Here is a 5,405-nt window from a genome sequence, read left to right as displayed (position 1 = left end):
TTTTTTTTTTTTTTTTTTTTTTTTGCCTCGTGTTCTGTCCCCATTCGGAGAGCGCGGCGGCAGTGGGGGGTGGGGGGCAACCCCGCCCTCAGCGCCCGCCACGGTGCCTGGCGCCCCAGCCCGCTCCGTGGGGCCTCCTCTTGCCCCAAGCCGCAGCACCGCCGCCACGCGGCAGCAGGCGTGGCATCTGGACTGTCGGGTCTCAGACCGAGGGTCTGGTCGGTGGGAGCCGACACGCTGGAGGAAACCTTGAGAGTCTGAGAGGGGAGGGAGTTGCAGAAGAAGGCCAGGATGTCATTTTGAGGGAGTTGTGACCAGAACTCGTCCCGTTGATTTTGGCGTTCTATGGGCTCCACGTAGGAATCTTTGGTGGTGGCACCGGATGTTGGGGGATGCACAGTCACACCCAGACGTGCTCGACAGGCCCCCTTTTCCTTTTCTTTTCGGAGTCATTTTAAAAAAAAAAAAAAATGCCTCTTGGCCGGGCGTGCTGGCTCACGCCTGTAATCCTAGCACTCTGGGAGGCCGAGGTGGGCGGACTGCTCGAGGTCAGGAGTTCGAAACCAGCCTGAGCAAGAGGGAGACCCCCATCTCTACTATAAATAGAAAGAAATTAATTGGCCAACTGATATATAGATATATATATATACAAAAAAAAAAAATTAGCCGGGCACGGTGGCGCATGCCTGTAGTCCCAGCTACTTGGGAGGCTGAGGCAGCAGGATTGCTTGAGCCCAGGAGATTGAGGTTGCTGTGAGCTAGGCTGACGCCATGGCACTCACTCTAGCCAGGGCAACAAAGCGAGACTCTGTCTCCAAAAAAAAAAAAAAAATGCCTCTTACCTCCATTATTGCATTCTTTTCTCTCTCTCTTTTCAAGCAGATTATGGGAGTACAAGTATTAAGGTTCCATGTATTGCCCGTGCCCCCCTCCCCCCTGTTGTCTTAGCAGCCTATGGTGGGGGTACCAATGTTAAGGTCAGGTACATTGTCCTCTCCCCGCCTCCCCCCTCTGGTCAGAGCTTCAAGTGCGCCCATCCCCCAGTCGGTGCGCACCCACCCCATTCCTAAAGGGTGTGTATGCCCATCACCTCCCCCCACCCGATGGAGGTGATTCCTCTACGTCCACTTAGGTGTCCATGGGTTCCTACCAATTTGCCGGTGAGCACGCGCACGTGGTGCTCCTGTGTCCACTCTTGGGATACTTGGCTTACTGGAACGGGTTCCAGCTCCGGCCAGGAGAACACGGGAGGTGCCCGCTCACCGCCGTTTCTCATAGCTGAATAGCACTCCGTGGTGTGCACGCGCCACGTTTTATTAATCCACTCGTGGATCGATGGGCACTCGGGTCGCTTCCACATCTTTGCAATGGTGAATTGTGCCGCCACAGACACCCGAGCGCAGGTGTCTTCTGCGTAGGCTGCGGGCCTGGCTCTTCTGAATGCCGCTAGCTCGCGACCCACGGGTGAACCTGGTCAGGGTACTTTCTCTAAGGAGCAGACTCTGATCCGGGCGGGCTACCGGTGTTTCTGTTTGCTTGTTTCTTTCTTCCATTTCGGGAAAGGCTTCCTTGCTGGGTGTGGAAATCTCCTGTGCCTTTCCTCGCCTCTTCTGTCAGCTTTAAAATCCTCTTTCAGTTGCCACCCTCACAAACGTCTCAGGAACGTCTTTACGGTGCCTTCGTTAGTGAAATGACCCTCAATGAAGCTGGAACCAAATCTCTAATCGCCCATTTTTAGCAAGTCCACACCCCAGGGTGGTTGGGGTCCAATCCAGCCCCGGCCAGGCCCAGGCCCCCTGGACTGGGCCACAGGAGGACACAGAGTAGGGTCCCGGCCCCCACGGTAGCGGTGCCGGCAGTTCTGCAAGGGCTTGGGGGGTTTCCAGAGGTAGGAGATGGAGGGGACTGATTTCTCCAGCGCCCCCCAAAACACCCCACCCATGGCACACATCCCGAGAGACGCCCCTACACTCGCTCCCCTCCCCTATGCGCTGTGCCCCGGCCCCGGTCCGGGGCGGATAGGCGGCAGCCCACACGCAGGGCGGGGGCGCAGCTGAAAGGGGTTGTGCTGGAGGGCGGCCCCTGGGGCCAAAGGCGACCGCCCGCGCATGCGCAGGCAGCAGCGGCGCACTGGGTTGGGGGCGGGTAGGTGAGGGAGGCGAGGCCAGGAGAGGAGGGCGGCTGGAGGTCTCCGCATTGGCGGGTCCAGCCGTGGAGGCTGGAGGCGCATCTGGTGTGTGTCAGTGTGTGAGTGTGTGTGTGTGTGTGTGTGTGTGTGTGAAGACAGCCCCCCACCCCGCCGAGCCCACCACGCCCGGCACCCCAGCCCCGTGGAGACCTCGGGACCCGGCCAGCGAACTCAACCAGCCCGGCCCGGCCCCGAGTGGGTCGGCGCGGGCGCGGGGCCTGGGGCGGGAGGAGGCGCGGGGAAGCGCAGAGACGCTCGGCTTCTTGAGCGGGGCTGGGGCGCCCTCCGCCGTCTACGGCCACACCACCCTGAACGCGCCCGATCTCGTCCGATCTCGGAAGCTAAGCAGGGTCGGGCCTGGTTAGTACTTGGATGGGAGACCGCCTGGGAATACCGGGTGCCGTAGGCCTTTTTTTTTTTTTTTTTTTTTTTTTGCCTCGTGTTCTGTCCCCATTCGGAGAGCGCGGCGGCAGTGGGGGGTGGGGGGCAACCCCGCCCTCAGCGCCCGCCACGGTGCCTGGCGCCCCAGCCCGCTCCGTGGGGCCTCCTCTTGCCCCAAGCCGCAGCACCGCCGCCACGCGGCAGCAGGCGTGGCATCTGGACTGTCGGGTCTCAGACCGAGGGTCTGGTCGGTGGGAGCCGACACGCTGGAGGAAACCTTGAGAGTCTGAGAGGGGAGGGAGTTGCAGAAGAAGGCCAGGATGTCATTTTGAGGGAGTTGTGACCAGAACTCGTCCCGTTGATTTTGGCGTTCTATGGGCTCCACGTAGGAATCTTTGGTGGTGGCACCGGATGTTGGGGGATGCACAGTCACACCCAGACGTGCTCGACAGGCCCCCTTTTCCTTTTCTTTTCGGAGTCATTTTAAAAAAAAAAAAAAATGCCTCTTGGCCGGGCGTGCTGGCTCACGCCTGTAATCCTAGCACTCTGGGAGGCCGAGGTGGGCGGACTGCTCGAGGTCAGGAGTTCGAAACCAGCCTGAGCAAGAGGGAGACCCCCATCTCTACTATAAATAGAAAGAAATTAATTGGCCAACTGATATATAGATATATATATATACAAAAAAAAAAAATTAGCCGGGCACGGTGGCGCATGCCTGTAGTCCCAGCTACTTGGGAGGCTGAGGCAGCAGGATTGCTTGAGCCCAGGAGATTGAGGTTGCTGTGAGCTAGGCTGACGCCATGGCACTCACTCTAGCCAGGGCAACAAAGCGAGACTCTGTCTCCAAAAAAAAAAAAAAAATGCCTCTTACCTCCATTATTGCATTCTTTTCTCTCTCTCTTTTCAAGCAGATTATGGGAGTACAAGTATTAAGGTTCCATGTATTGCCCGTGCCCCCCTCCCCCCTGTTGTCTTAGCAGCCTATGGTGGGGGTACCAATGTTAAGGTCAGGTACATTGTCCTCTCCCCGCCTCCCCCCTCTGGTCAGAGCTTCAAGTGCGCCCATCCCCCAGTCGGTGCGCACCCACCCCATTCCTAAAGGGTGTGTATGCCCATCACCTCCCCCCACCCGATGGAGGTGATTCCTCTACGTCCACTTAGGTGTCCATGGGTTCCTACCAATTTGCCGGTGAGCACGCGCACGTGGTGCTCCTGTGTCCACTCTTGGGATACTTGGCTTACTGGAACGGGTTCCAGCTCCGGCCAGGAGAACACGGGAGGTGCCCGCTCACCGCCGTTTCTCATAGCTGAATAGCACTCCGTGGTGTGCACGCGCCACGTTTTATTAATCCACTCGTGGATCGATGGGCACTCGGGTCGCTTCCACATCTTTGCAATGGTGAATTGTGCCGCCACAGACACCCGAGCGCAGGTGTCTTCTGCGTAGGCTGCGGGCCTGGCTCTTCTGAATGCCGCTAGCTCGCGACCCACGGGTGAACCTGGTCAGGGTACTTTCTCTAAGGAGCAGACTCTGATCCGGGCGGGCTACCGGTGTTTCTGTTTGCTTGTTTCTTTCTTCCATTTCGGGAAAGGCTTCCTTGCTGGGTGTGGAAATCTCCTGTGCCTTTCCTCGCCTCTTCTGTCAGCTTTAAAATCCTCTTTCAGTTGCCACCCTCACAAACGTCTCAGGAACGTCTTTACGGTGCCTTCGTTAGTGAAATGACCCTCAATGAAGCTGGAACCAAATCTCTAATCGCCCATTTTTAGCAAGTCCACACCCCAGGGTGGTTGGGGTCCAATCCAGCCCCGGCCAGGCCCAGGCCCCCTGGACTGGGCCACAGGAGGACACAGAGTAGGGTCCCGGCCCCCACGGTAGCGGTGCCGGCAGTTCTGCAAGGGCTTGGGGGGTTTCCAGAGGTAGGAGATGGAGGGGACTGATTTCTCCAGCGCCCCCCAAAACACCCCACCCATGGCACACATCCCGAGAGACGCCCCTACACTCGCTCCCCTCCCCTATGCGCTGTGCCCCGGCCCCGGTCCGGGGCGGATAGGCGGCAGCCCACACGCAGGGCGGGGGCGCAGCTGAAAGGGGTTGTGCTGGAGGGCGGCCCCTGGGGCCAAAGGCGACCGCCCGCGCATGCGCAGGCAGCAGCGGCGCACTGGGTTGGGGGCGGGTAGGTGAGGGAGGCGAGGCCAGGAGAGGAGGGCGGCTGGAGGTCTCCGCATTGGCGGGTACAGCCGTGGAGGCTGGAGGCGCATCTGGTGTGTGTCAGTGTGTGAGTGTGTGTGTGTGTGTGTGTGTGTGTGTGAAGACAGCCCCCCACCCCGCCGAGCCCACCACGCCCGGCACCCCAGCCCCGTGGAGACCTCGGGACCCGGCCAGCGAACTCAACCAGCCCGGCCCGGCCCCGAGTGGGTCGGCGCGGGCGCGGGGCCTGGGGCGGGAGGAGGCGCGGGGAAGCGCAGAGACGCTCGGCTTCTTGAGCGGGGCTGGGGCGCCCTCCGCCGTCTACGGCCACACCACCCTGAACGCGCCCGATCTCGTCCGATCTCGGAAGCTAAGCAGGGTCGGGCCTGGTTAGTACTTGGATGGGAGACCGCCTGGGAATACCGGGTGCCGTAGGCCTTTTTTTTTTTTTTTTTTTTTTTTTTGCCTCGTGTTCTGTCCCCATTCGGAGAGCGCGGCGGCAGTGGGGGGTGGGGGGCAACCCCGCCCTCAGCGCCCGCCACGGTGCCTGGCGCCCCAGCCCGCTCCGTGGGGCCTCCTCTTGCCCCAAGCCGCAGCACCGCCGCCACGCGGCAGCAGGCGTGGCATCTGGACTGTCGGGTCTCAGAC

The 5,405-nt window shown here is 60.2% G+C and overlaps 2 non-coding genes across 2 annotated transcripts; both read left to right on the top strand.

Annotated features, from left to right (window-relative positions):
• Positions 1-2,478: 2,478 nt before the first annotated feature.
• LOC142865498 (5S ribosomal RNA) lies at positions 2,479-2,597 on the top strand. Its single transcript, XR_012915708.1, has one exon. It is a non-coding gene; the product is annotated as a 5S ribosomal RNA (ribosomal RNA).
• Positions 2,598-5,076: 2,479 nt separating this feature from the next.
• On the top strand, positions 5,077-5,195 carry LOC142865487 (5S ribosomal RNA). Its single transcript, XR_012915707.1, has one exon. It is a non-coding gene; the product is annotated as a 5S ribosomal RNA (ribosomal RNA).
• Positions 5,196-5,405: the final 210 nt, after the last annotated feature.

This window comes from Microcebus murinus, chromosome 28 (assembly GCF_040939455.1).
Source record: "Microcebus murinus isolate Inina chromosome 28, M.murinus_Inina_mat1.0, whole genome shotgun sequence".
Lineage (NCBI taxonomy): Eukaryota > Metazoa > Chordata > Mammalia > Primates > Cheirogaleidae > Microcebus > Microcebus murinus.
Note: the sequence above shows the minus strand (reverse complement) of the source record. Positions and strands in the feature narration are given on the sequence as shown.